Below are 13386 nucleotides of genomic sequence, written 5' to 3' on the forward strand. Positions count from 1 at the left end.
CTTTTTTGCAGTGCCTTTACATGACCAAAATGCATTATTTTTGTATTGCCTGACCTAGACTTATCTTTTCACTTTGAAATGGTACTTTGGTGCTTGCTCCATCAAAAATACCTGCACACACTAAAAAAAAATAAAAAATTTAAAAAGTCAATTTGCAGTAACAGGGTGGTCATCAGGGATAAACCAGCATATATTACATCAAAATAAAAATCAAAACTTTAAAAATTCTCCTAGAAAATGTGTAGCTTCCTAAGACTACATTCTTTAACTCCAGTTTGAATACTACTATATTAGAGGTAGCTGCTGCAACTGCGGCTGGAGCAGGGCCAGCTATGGAGGTATAGACACAGGCCACCAAAGCAGGGCAGGTGGAGCTGCTGCTGAGGGAGCACTGGGTCTGGCTGGTGGTCGAGTTGAGTGACAAAAACCTGAGACTGATAGACAACGCCGTGGCGGGCGAGCCCGAGTCCATTCAGGGGACAGCAACTGCACCCCTGACTCGCTGCCGGGGAGCCCGCACCACCATGGGGTCCCATGAAAGACGCTGGCGCGTCATGACAGGTGCATGGGGTGCGGGTGGTGAAGCAAGTGGTGGGCAGCCTGGGCATCAGCATCAAGGGTGATTGCAAGAACTGGATGCCAATCCTTGTCTCCAAGACCTTCCTGGTTCTGGCCGCCAACTGGAGCCAGGCACGGCAGCGAGGCGACGCCATCCTGTCAGTGAACCACAAAGACCTGCGCCAGGCCACCCACGACCAGGCCATGGCAAGGACGTGCTGCTGGGGGTCAAGTTCACCCGAGAAGTGACACCATATATCAGGAAGCCATCATTAGCATCAGCTCTGCCAGGGGAAGGTGCAGCACCTCAGTTACCAAGTTTCAGTGGTGGTGAGGACCCTGGTTTTCCAAAACACCAGAATAGCACCAAATACAGAAAAGTCATCCCTCTAAAAATGTGCTTTGATGCTGGAAACCTAAGCATGACAGATCTGGAAAACGGATTAATAGAGCTACATTCTCCTGAGAGCAGGCACACACTGATCCTGCACTGCCAGGATACAGCCACAGCACACTCCTGGTTCATAGCCAGCCACAACAACATAATGGCTTTCCTCCCACAGGGGTTGGCTGAAGTCAGCGCTATGCTTGGTGCAACCAATGTGGCAGGAAGCAGTAAGGAGGTCAAACACATTGCCTGGCTGGCAGAACAGGCAACATTAGATGGTGGAATCGAAATTCCAACAGCCTACTTTGCAGAATTGGAAAAGTCAATTATCAAATTTATTTGGAAGGGTGAGGGGCCCCAAATAGCCAATGCATCTTGAAAAAGAAGAACGAAGTTGGAGGACTCACACTTCCTGACTTTAAAGCATATTACAAAGCTACAAGGGTTAAAACAGCATGGTACTGGTGTGGCAGTTTGGATATATTATGTCCCCCAAGAAATTGGATCTTTTAATCCAATCTTGTGGGATATTTGGATTGTTTCCATAGAGATATGACCCACCCAACTATAGGTGATAACTCTGATTGAATTATTTCCATGGAGGTGTGTCCCCACCCATTCAGTGTGGGTCTTGATTTAAACACTGGAGTCCTATAAAAGAGCTTAGAAACAGAAGGAGCTAAGAACAGCTGAGAGAGACATTTTGGAGAAGGCTGCTGAAAGCAGACTTTTGCTGACACTTTGGAGATGCTAGCCCAGTGTTTGCTCCAGAGAAACTAGGAGAGGACAAAATGCCCCAAGAGCAACATTTTGAAAAATGCACAGGGCTGAAAGAGGAGCTGGAACACAACCCAGGATCAGCAGATACCAACCACATGACTTCCCAGCTAATACAGGTTTTCCGGATGCCATTAGCCTTCCTTTGGTGAAGGTATTCTCATGCTGATTACTTAATTCGGACATTTTCATGGCCTTCAGACTGTAAATTTGTAACCAGATAAACTCCCTTTATAAAAGCCAATCCATTTCTGGTATTTTGCGGACTGGCAGCATTAGCAAACCAGAACAACTGGTATAAAGACAGATATAATGACCAATGAAATGGAATTGAGAGTTCAGAAATAGACCATCACATCTATGGCCAACTGATTTTTGATAAGGCTACCAAGTCCACCCATCTAGGCAGAATAGTCTCTTCAACAAACAGTGCTAAGAGAACTGGATATCCATATGCAAAAGAATGAAAGAGAACCCCTGTCTCATACCTTAAACAAAAATTAACTCAAAATGGATCAAAGACCTAAATATAAGAACCAGGACCACAAAACTCCTAGAAGAAAGTGTAGAGAAGCTTCTTCAAGATTTTGTGGTAGGCAATCATTTCTTAGACTTTATAACCAAAGCCACAAGCACCAAAAGAAAAAAATAAATGGGATCTTTCACAATTAAAAATTTCTGTGCTTCAAAGGACTTAGTCAAGAAAGTGAAAAGGCAGCCTACACAATAGGAGAAAATATTTGGAAATCACATATCTGATAAGGGTTTAATATTCAGAATATATAAAGAAATCCTACAACTCAACAATAAAAAGACAGACAACTCATTTAAAAGATAAATGGGCAAAAGACTTGAATAGGGATTTTTTCCAAAGAGGGAATACAAATAGCCAGAAACATGAAAAGACAATCAAAATCACTAGCTATTAGGGAAAGGCAAATCAAAACCACAATGAGATATCATTTCACACCTACTAGTATGGCCACTATTTAAAAAAAAAACAGAAAGCTGCAAGTGTTGGAGAGGATGTGGAGAAATAGGAACACTCATTCACTGCTGGTGGGAATGTAAAATGGTACAGTTGCTGCGGAAGACAGTTTGACAGTTCCTCAGGAACTAATCTAAGTATAGAGCTGCCATACGATCCAGTAATCCTGCTACAAGGAATATATCCAGAAGAACTGAAAGCAGGGACTCGAACAGACGTTTGTATACTTATGTTCTTTGGGGCATTATTCACAATTGCCAAAAGATGGAAGCAACCCAAGTATCCATCAACAGATGAATGGATAAACAAAATTTGTTATATACATATGATGGAATATTATTCATCAGTAAGAAGGAATGAAGTCCTGATGCTTGTGGCAACATGGATGACCCTGGAGGACATTATGTTGATTGAAATAAGCCAGACACAGAAGGTCAAATATTGTATAATCTCACAAATATGAACCAAGTATAATAAGCAAACTCAAAAAGTTAGAATCTAGAATATAGGTTTCCAGGAGAAAGAATGGGGGTAGAATATGGGGAGCTGATAATTAAGCTGTGCAGAATTTCTGTTAGGTTGGTTTCAAATGTTCAAAAGTGGATAGATGTGATGGTAGCACATTACTGTAAGTATACTTAACAGCACTTAATTATGTGTGTGAATGTGGATGAAAGGGGTGTTTCAGGTCGTGTATGTTACTTTAATGAAAGATAGAAGATAAAGCATGGAACTGTGTAACACAGTGAACCCTGTGGTGGACAATGTCTGTAGTGAACAGTGAAAATATAAGAATGCTCTTTCATGAACTAGAACAAATGTATTTCACTAGTACAAGGTGTTAATAATAGGGTGCTATACGGAAAAAACTACACCTAATGCAAACTATGGACTATAGTTAACAGTATTTTAGTATTCTTTAAATATAAATAAATCTATAGAGACAGAAATAGATTAGTGGTTATGTAGGGCTGGGGAAGGATAGAGAGAATGAGAGTGACTCCTAAGGAGTATGGGTTTTTTCTCTTTGGAGTAATGAAAATGTTCTAAAATCGATTGTGGTGATGAATGCACAAATTTGTGATTATACTAAAAGCCATTGATTATACAGCTTAGATGGATTGTATGGTATGTGAATATATCTCAATAAAACTGCTAAAAAATCTAGATGGTGGAAGACAATAATGGAGGACTGTCCTCATGGCTGTGTCTGAGAAGGATGTGCTGCTTTGTGACTGTGTACCATGGAAAAGGGATGCCTGGACAACATCATACCATGGCTTCCTACCACAAGGTTGGTTCATTTTGGTTCTGGATGTCGATCACCTTCATGTGGATCTGACCTTACATTTGCTACCAGGACAGGCTCTTGGCAGCGCATTGAGATGCATCTGTTTAGGGTGGAGACACATTGGGATATATCAACCTGGACCAGGATTCTTGTTCAGGGTTGCCATGCTGCCGAGGAGCTGATCAAGGAAGTCTCTCTAGGTTGCATTCTAACTATGCAGATGTAAGATTCACTATCCACTATGAAAATGGATTCACTATCAAAAAGGAAAATGGAGGCTCCAGCAGCACATTGCATCGCTACCCTTTGAAAGGCTGAAAATATCTGCTGATCACTGCACCAGAAATCTGTATCTAGATTTTGGTGTTCCTGAAGTCCATGGACCTACACTCTTGTCCAAAGCTGATTGTAGTTTTGTTGCACATGTTCTTGTCAGCCAAAGTCACTCACATGGGACTGTTTGTAAGTGCAGTCCCATGGCACTGCCCTACGCCCTACGTGGGACCTGACTTCCAGGAGTAAATCTCCCTGGCAATGCAGGATATGACTCCCGGGGATGAATCTGGACCTGGCATCACGGGATTGAGAATATCTTCTTGAGCAAAAGGGGGATGTGAAATGAAACAAAATAAAGTTTCAGTGGCTGAGAGATTTCAAATGAAGTTGAGAGGTTACTCTGGTAAGCATTCTTATGCACTATATAGATAACACCTTTTAGGCTTTAATGTACTGGAATAGCTAGAAGTAAATAACTGAAACTATCAAACTCCAACCCAGTAGCCTTGACTCTTGAAGACAATTGTATAACTATGTAGACTACAAGGGGTGACAGCGTGATTGTGAAAACCTCGTTGATTGCACTCCCTTCATCCAGTGTATGGATGGATGAGTAGATAAATGGGGACAAAAACTAAATGAAAAATAGGATGGGATGGGGGCGGATAATTTGGGTGTCCTTTTTATTTTTATTTTTTATTCTCATTCTTATTCTTTCTGGTATAAGGAAAATGTTCAAAAATAGATTGGGGTGATGAATGCACAACTATATGATGGTATTGTGAACAGCCGATTGTACACCATAGATGATTGTATGGTATGTGAATATATCTCAATAAAACTGAATTTTTTAAAAAATCAGAAGGGCCTTGAATGAATGTTACAAGAAGTATTTCCACCTAAACACACACACACACACACACAGAATGCTCTTTGCTCTCTCCTCCAGCACAGTGCCTTGATAAGGACCTGCAAATCACTGCTGAACCCATCCCTTCCCAGGTACTAGTTTGCAGTAGCTAGTTGCTTCTTTGTTGTTACACATTTTGGGTTATACATTTTGTTGGAGTTTACCGTTTTTACTTATTCCTTCTACCCGGTGAGGTCCTTCAGTATGCATCAACAAGGGTTCTTCCATCTGTCCCAGTTCTTGCTCCATCTTACCCTAGCCATCATTTCCCACCTCATCACAAGCTTTGCCCCTCATAAATTCTAACTTTAGGACTTAGAACTTGGGAAATTTGACTTGCCTCGCCTTCCCCTCCCATTCTAGTAGTGATCATATGAAAGAGCAAATTGGAGGGCACTACTCTAAAGAAAAAGTTTGCTTGTTTTAGGTTTTTCTGATCTTACTTTAGGTAGGAGCCAGGGGATGAGATTCATTTTAAAGGAAACGCCTCATTTTAGCCTAAGACATTTTTTACTGCTAACCTGATTGATTGTACCTTTGGTTAGGGTTTGTGGAACTTCATTCGCCACTGTTTTAATAACTGGATATCACTGCCATTCCAGGGAGATCATCTGTCCTAGTTTTTGAGGTGGATTTCCTTAACTGCATCTTTTATGGTTGGCATATCTCTTTGAGAAAGTTAATTCCTGAAGAGCCAGCGTGTTTAAAGAGTAGACTTTGCAGTGAACTCAGCTTTTTAGCACAAACATCAGGTCAAGTTGCTCTGGGCTGTGTGAGCCCATCCAGGAACCTGGCCCTGGCCATCTCCCTTTGTGGCAGCAGACATGGACCAGTAGCTGCTAATTTGAGATTCAATGTTGGTTCAGTTACACATCGTACAGTGGGCAGGGGGACAAGACCATGCGACAGCTACCTGGGTTTTGTTAAGTATTGCCAGATGTCATCATTAGGACTTAGTAGCAGTAAGATTGTTGGTTTTATGGTGTTGGAGAATCATGGCTTGTTTTTCCTAATTATGAAGGAGGCATATATTTGACATTTAAAATAGTATATCTATATAATGTTCCAAGATTAGCACAGTCCCTGAATCTGAAAGAAAAGTTAATAATGACTTGATGTTCTCTATGCTCTCTGAAGAAAGATCTAGGCAAAGTTTTCATTTACTAGATGCATCAGGAGTGCTGTGAGGATATGTAGAGGAGGGTGGTACTCCAAATAGGAAAAAAATAAAATAAAACAGCTGTTTATCAAAACACAAGCTCTTTGGTTTGAGAGCAGACTGACTGATAGGGAGGACATGCCAAATAGCAGACTTATTAGCAGAGTTCGCTCCAGTTAGCTCCAGTTAGACATTGTAACCCCGCTCAGTCCCCCTGACCATGTGCAATGAGATTAGCATAAGCAGAGACTGAGGTGCCTGTTCTTCCTCCAGCTCCACATAATGTTTAAGGATCCAAAGATGAATGATCTTTCCTACTTAAAACTGCAGAAATTATAAGCTAGACTAGAATATGTTTTCCAAAAGCTTTTTATGTTTTGAAAATTCATAAACCTAATTTTGATTCCATCTGAGAAAAATTTGTAATTCAGGGAAGAAAAAAATATCTTGAAGGTCCAGCCATGATTTCTGAAAGTAGAATTTCAACACATAATACTTTGAGGTAAGGGAGGTTAGATGCTCTTTGCAGTGAAAGTATCATTAATATGAGAAGTTTAATGAGGCAAACAGAAACTTCAGTGGCAAAGCCACTGGGTTAAAGTTTCCTGTGTTATTATGAAAGGCTAAGCCACAGAGAAAATTTGCAGGGGGATCTTCTGGTGCCACCCTGCTTATTAATTTTATGAAAAAGATCTGTAAAAAAGAAGGCGTGGTCAAAATGTGGGCAGGAGAGACAAAGCATGTGAGCATTTCTGCTTCTTTTGTGCCAGCTTAAATGGTCATGTAGAGAACCCAAGGGCCATAGGGTTTTTTGTTTTTTTTACCTACAAGAAAAATTGTTTTTTTTTTTAGCAATAAGAAAAAAATGATAAAAAGAAAAATAACATGTCATATAATACAATGTACTAGTAAGGACAGCAAATAACACCGCTACCAAGAATCCCATATTCCTCCCCTATATTCCCCTCATATACATTTAGCATTGGCATATTGCCTTTGTTACATTTAATGGAGGTATATTACAATGTTACTGTTGACCATAGACTCCAGTTTGCTTTGATTATGTTTTTTCCCGAATACCATCCCCTTTTCAAATTTCTACATGGTTGACATTCATTTGCTTTCCCACATGCAAAAATATTTTTATATTTGTATATTTAGTAACAGTCATTGGCCACTCCAGTTTTTGCCACGTTATACAGTCCCAGTCTTTATCATCTATCTTTAACTCTGGTGTCATACATTCTCCTATCCCACCTCTTTCAGCTTTACTCACAGACATCTTTGTTCAGTGTACTTACAATACCGTGCTACCATCACACAGTATTAAGCTATCTATTTCTGGATCTATGCAATCAATCCTAAACATTCTGTAGTCCTTCAGCATCAAATGGCTGATCTCTGCCCTCTTTCTATCTCCTGGTCACCTGTGTTGTCAGCTTTTAACTCCCAAAGTTTGTTCATTAATGTCTGTCCATATTAGTGAGACCATACAGAATCTGTCCTTTTGTTTCTGGCTAACTTCACTCAACATAATGTCCTCAAGGTTCATCCACATTATTACATAATCCATGTCTTTGTTCTGTCTTACAGCTGCATAATATTCCATCATGTGTATACACCACAGTTTGTTTATCCACTCATCCTTTGATGGACATTTGGACTGTTTCCATCTCTTGGCAATTGTGAATAATGCTGCAGTAAACATCGGTTTACAAATGTCTGTGTCTTAAGTTTCAGTTCCTCTGAGTATATACCCAGCAATGGAATAGCTGGGTCATATGGCAAATCTATATTTAGCTTCCTGAGGAACCTCCATACTGTCTTCCAGAGTGGTTGCACCATTCTACATTCCCACCAACAATGAATAAGTGTGCCTCTTTCTCCACATCCTCTCCAGCACTTGTCATTTTCTGTTTTTTGGATAATGGCCATTCTGGTAGGTGTGAGATGATATCTCATTGTGGTTTTGATTTGCATTTCCTTAATAGCCAGTGAAGTTGAGCATTTTTTCATATGCTTTTGAGCCATTTGTATTTCCTCTTCAGAAAAATGTCTGTTCATGTCTTTTGCCCATTTTTTAATTGGATTGTTTGTCTTTCTGTTATTGAGATGCAGGATTCCTTTATATATTCAGGATATTAAACCCTTATCTGATATGTGGTTTCCAAATATCATCTCCCATTGCGTAGGTTGCCTTCTTACTTTTCTGACAAAGTCCTTTGATGTACAAAAGTGTTTAATTTTGAGGAGATCCCATTTGTCTATTTGTTCTTTGGTTGCTCGTGCCTTGGGTGTGAGGTGTAAGAAACCACCTCCTATCACAAGATCTTTAAGATATTGCCCTACATTTTCTTCTAAAAGTTTTATGGTCTTGGTGCTAATGTTTAGATCTTTGATCCACTTTGAGTTAATTTTGGTATAAGGTGTGAGATGGACATCCTCTTTCATTCTTTTGGAAATGGATATCCAGTTCTCCAAACACCATTTATTGAACAGGCTGCTCTTTCCCAGTTGCTTCGGCTTCACTGCCTTATCAAAGATCAGTTGTCCATAGATGCGAGGGTCTACTTCTGAACACTCAATTCGATTCCATTGATCAGTATATCTGTCCTTATGCCAGTACCATGCTGTTTTGAGCACTGTAGCTTTGTAATATGCTTCAAAGTCAGATAGTGTGAGACTTCCCACTTCATTCCTCTTTCTCAAGATATTTTTCGCTATTCGGGGCAACTTACCCTTCCAAATAAATTTAGTTATTGGTTTTTCTATTTCTGTAAAGTTAGTTGTTGGGATTTGAATTGGTATTGCATTGAATCTGTAAATCAGTTTAGGTAAAATTGCCATCTTAACTATATTTAGTCTTCCAATCCATGAACATGGTATGTTCTTCCATTTTTTCAGGTCTTGTTCAATTTCTTTTAGCAGTTTCTTATAGTTTTCTATGTAAAGGTCTTTTGTGTCCTTGGTTAAGTTTATTCCTAAATACTTGATTCTTTTGGTTGCTATTGTAAATGGGATTTTTTTCTTGATTTCCTCCTCTTGTTGCACATTACTTGTGTATAGGAACACTACAGATTTTTGCGTGTTGATCTTGTAGCCTGGTACTTTCCTGTATTCATTGACTAGTTCTAGGAGCTTTGCTGTAGATTTTTCTGGATTTCCTACATATAGAATCATGTCATCTGCAAATAGTGAAAGTTTTACTTCTTCCTCTCCAATTTGGATGCCTTTTATTACTTTTTCTTGCCTAATTGCTCTAGCTAGAACTTCCAGCACAATGCTGAATAACAATGGTGATAGTGGGCATCCCTGTCTTGTTCCTGATCTTCGAGGAAAAGCTTTCAGTATCTCCCCATTGAGTGTGATGTTAGCTGTAGGTTTTTCATATATTGCCTTTATCATACTGAAAAAGTTCCCTTCTATTCCTATCCTTTGAAGTGTTTTCATCAGGAAAGGATGTTGAATTTTGTCAAATGCCTTTTCTGCATCAATCGAGATGGTCATGTGGTTCTTCTGCTTTGATTTATTGATGTTGTGTATTACATTAATTGATTTTCTTGTGTTGAACCAGCCTTGCATACCTGGAATAAATCCCACCTGATCGTGGTGTATAATTCTTTTAATGTGCTGCTGGATTCGATTTGCGAGTATTTTGTTGAGGATTTTTGCGTCTATACTCATTAAAGAAATTGCTCTATAATTTTCTTTTTTTGTAGTATCTTTGTCTGGTTTTGGTATTAGGGTGATGTTGGCTTCATAGAAAGAGTTAGGTAGCTTTCCCTCTTCTTCAATTTTTTGAAGAGTTTGAGCAGGATTGGTACTAATTCGTTCTTGAATGCTTGGTAGAATTCACATGTGAAACCATCTGGTCTTGGGCTTTTTCTTTTTGGGAGCTTTTTGATGACTCAATCTCTTTACTTGTGATTGGTTTGTTGAGGTCATCTATTTCTTCTAGAGTTAATGTTGGTTGTTTATGCTTTTCTAGGAAGTTGTCCATTTCATCTAAGTTGTCTAGTTTATTAGCATATAGTTGCTCATAGTATCCTCTCATTATCTCCTTAATTTCTGCAGGGTCGGTAGTTATATTTCCTTTCCCATTTCTGATTGTATTTATTTGCATCTGCTCTCTCTTTTTTTTTGTTAGCCTAGCCAGTGGTCCATCGATTTTATTGATTTTCTCAAAGAACCAACTTCTGGTTTTGTTGATTCTCTCTATTGTTTTCCTGTTCTCAATTGCATTTATTTCTGCTCTAATCTTTGTTATTTCTTTCCTTCTACTTGCTTTGGGGTTAGTTTGCTGCTCTTTCTCTAATTCCTCCAGGTGATCATTTAACTCTTCAATTTTTGCTCTCTCTTCTCTTTTAATATAGGCATTTAGGGCAATAAATTTCCCTCTCAGCACTGCCTTTGCTGCATCCCATAAGTTTTGATAAGTTGTGTTTTCATTGCCATTTGCCTTGAGGTATTTACTGATTTCTCTTGTAATTTCTTCCTTTACCCACTGGTTTTCTAAGAGGGGATTGTTTCAGTCTATGTTTGTCCTTGTGTCTAAAGTGAGTTTCTTGTAGACAGCATATAGACGGGTCCTGTTTTTTAATCCATTCTGCCAGTCTGTGTCTTTTTATTGGGGAGTTTAATCCATTTACATTTAGTGTTATTACTGTAAGGGCAGTACTTTCTACTACCATTTTGTTTTTTGGAATTTATATGTCATATCTTATTTTTTCCTCTCCTTTGACCTTTCCTGATAATCTTCATTTCTGCACTCTTCTCCAACTCTCTCTCTCCTGTCTTTTCCTATCAGCCTGTAGCACTCCCTTTAGTATTTCTTGTAGTGCCGGTCTCTTATTCACAAACTCTCTCAGTGTCTGTTTGTCTGAAAATGTTTTAATCTCTCCCTCATTTTTGAAGGAAAGTTTTACTGGATATAGAATTCTTGGTTGGCAGTTTTTCTCTTTCAGTATCTTAAATATATCATGCCACTGTCTTCTTGCCTCCAGGGTTTCTGCAGAGGAATCTGTACATAGTCTTAACAACCTTCCCTTGTATGTGATGGATCGCTTTTCTCTTGCTGCTTTCAGAATCCTCTCTTTGTCTTTGACATTGCACAATCTGACCAGTAAGTGTCTTGGAGTAGGTCTATTGGGATCTATTCTATTTGGGGTACGTTGTACTTCTTGAATCTCTAATTTTCTGTCTTTTATAAGAGTTGGGAAATTTTCAGTGAATATGTCTTCTATTACTCTTTCTGCCCCTTTTCCCCTCTCTTCTCCTTCTGGGATACCCGTAACACATATATTTGTGCATTTCATGTTGTCACTCAGCTCCCTAAGACCCTGATCATATTTTTCCATTTTTTTCACCATCTATTCTTTTGTGTGTATGAATTCCAATGACCTGTCTTCCAGTTCACTGATCCTTTCTTCTGCCTGTTCAAATCTACTGTTGTGTCCCTCCATTGTGTTTTTCATCTCCTCCATTGTGGCCTTCATTCCCATGAGTTCTGCCATTTGTTTTTTTAAGTTTATGAATTCTTCTTTATGGTCATCCAGTGTCTTCTTTATATCCTTCAGCTCTTTTGCTATATCTTCCTTCATTTCATCGAATTTATTTAGCATTAGTTGCCTCCACTCCTCTGTCTCAGCTGAGCCATTAGTTTGTTCCTTTGTCTGGTCCATGTTTTCATGTTTCCTGGTATGGCTTGTTATCTTAAGTTGTCTAGGCATCTGATTTTCTTGATTAGTTTATTTTGGAGCTTGTTTTCTATCTTTTACCTAGTGGTTTTCTTGTTGGTTGGCTTTGTTCTCTGGCCTCTGTTATTCAGTTCAACTTATTCTAGACCTCTAACTTAGGTTCTATTTAGTTGATCAGAATTTTTTCCCCTCTTGTTTTTTCTGTTTCTTGCTCTGCCGCTATGTAACCTTTTTGTGAGTGGGTCTCCTCAGATATGGTCGACCCTAGTCAGATTTTCCCAGTCTAGTGAGGCCCAGGTCTCATTGGGAAGGTATGGAGTTTTCCTGAGAATGAGACCCTCCTATGAGGCCTTTAGAATTGGTGCTTTACCTCTCCTGTCTAGCAGGTGGCGCTGGCCAGCCCGCAGCTCCCCCACCAGTGTAAGGAGGTATGTAGACTTTAGTTCTCCTGGTGACTCTGATCCTGTCAGGGGCGTGGCTGACTGAAGCAGGAATCTGAATTCCAGCCCCTGGGGTCTGAATTCCCAGAAGGAGGACTGCCAGTTGAGCTGGACCTCCCTCCACTCTCCCAATCCTCAGAACTCCAGTTATCTCTCAGGGGCACTATTCCCTTCTCCCCTCTCCCCTTTGGGGCCTCTCCAGGTAGATTCCTTGGTCAGCCTGAGTTGCCAATTAAAGATGGGGGTGGAGGCCTTCAGTAGTGAATACAGAACTCAAAGACACTGTGGGTACTCTGTCTCCGCCAAGCCCAGCCTAGTCCCTCAACTTGGGCTTTCCGATAGAAAATAATCACATATATTACTTTTAGATTAAAAAAAAAAAAATAGAAAAGAAAAACAAGAAACAGAAAAAAGAAAAAAAGAAGAGTCTCTTTTAAAAGTCTTTCCCCAGCCTGGAAGTTTTGTCAGTGTCAGAATAGAGCATTTAAAGATATGCTTTGGGCTATTGTCTGATAATTACTCTCCAACCACTTCAGTTCCACCCCTGCCGGGGGCTATTGAAATGCAAAAAGATAAGGGATCAGTGAGAAGCCAGAAGGGACAAAATGTAGGGGAAAAAAAATGGCTTTTTTGGAGTCTGGGAATGGGTGCCCGCTTTTACGTGCCCCCACTTCTTGGAGCCCAGCCCTTCTTTAGCACCCCGGCTCCCAAAATTAGTTAATTAATTTGTTAATTAATTCTGCAATTGAGGCTGGGTTGAGCCTCCCTTCTTGCCCTCAGCAGATTGCTGTTTTCTGGGTTTCCCCCCCCCCCCCTTTCAGGGAGCCGGCAGCAAGACAGTCTGTGAGGTCTGGGTGGGGAGGGGCATCAGACCCCTGGTCCGGGGAACTTACAATGTTTGCT

The 13386-nt window shown here is 40.0% G+C and overlaps 1 pseudogene; it reads left to right on the forward strand.

The window, feature by feature from the left end:
* Window positions 1-296: 296 nt before the first annotated feature.
* Window positions 297-13386, forward strand: part of LOC119535439 — a 38056-nt pseudogene continuing 24966 nt past the window's right edge.

The sequence above is a fragment of the Choloepus didactylus genome, chromosome 5 (genome assembly GCF_015220235.1).
Source record: "Choloepus didactylus isolate mChoDid1 chromosome 5, mChoDid1.pri, whole genome shotgun sequence".
Lineage (NCBI taxonomy): Eukaryota > Metazoa > Chordata > Mammalia > Pilosa > Megalonychidae > Choloepus > Choloepus didactylus.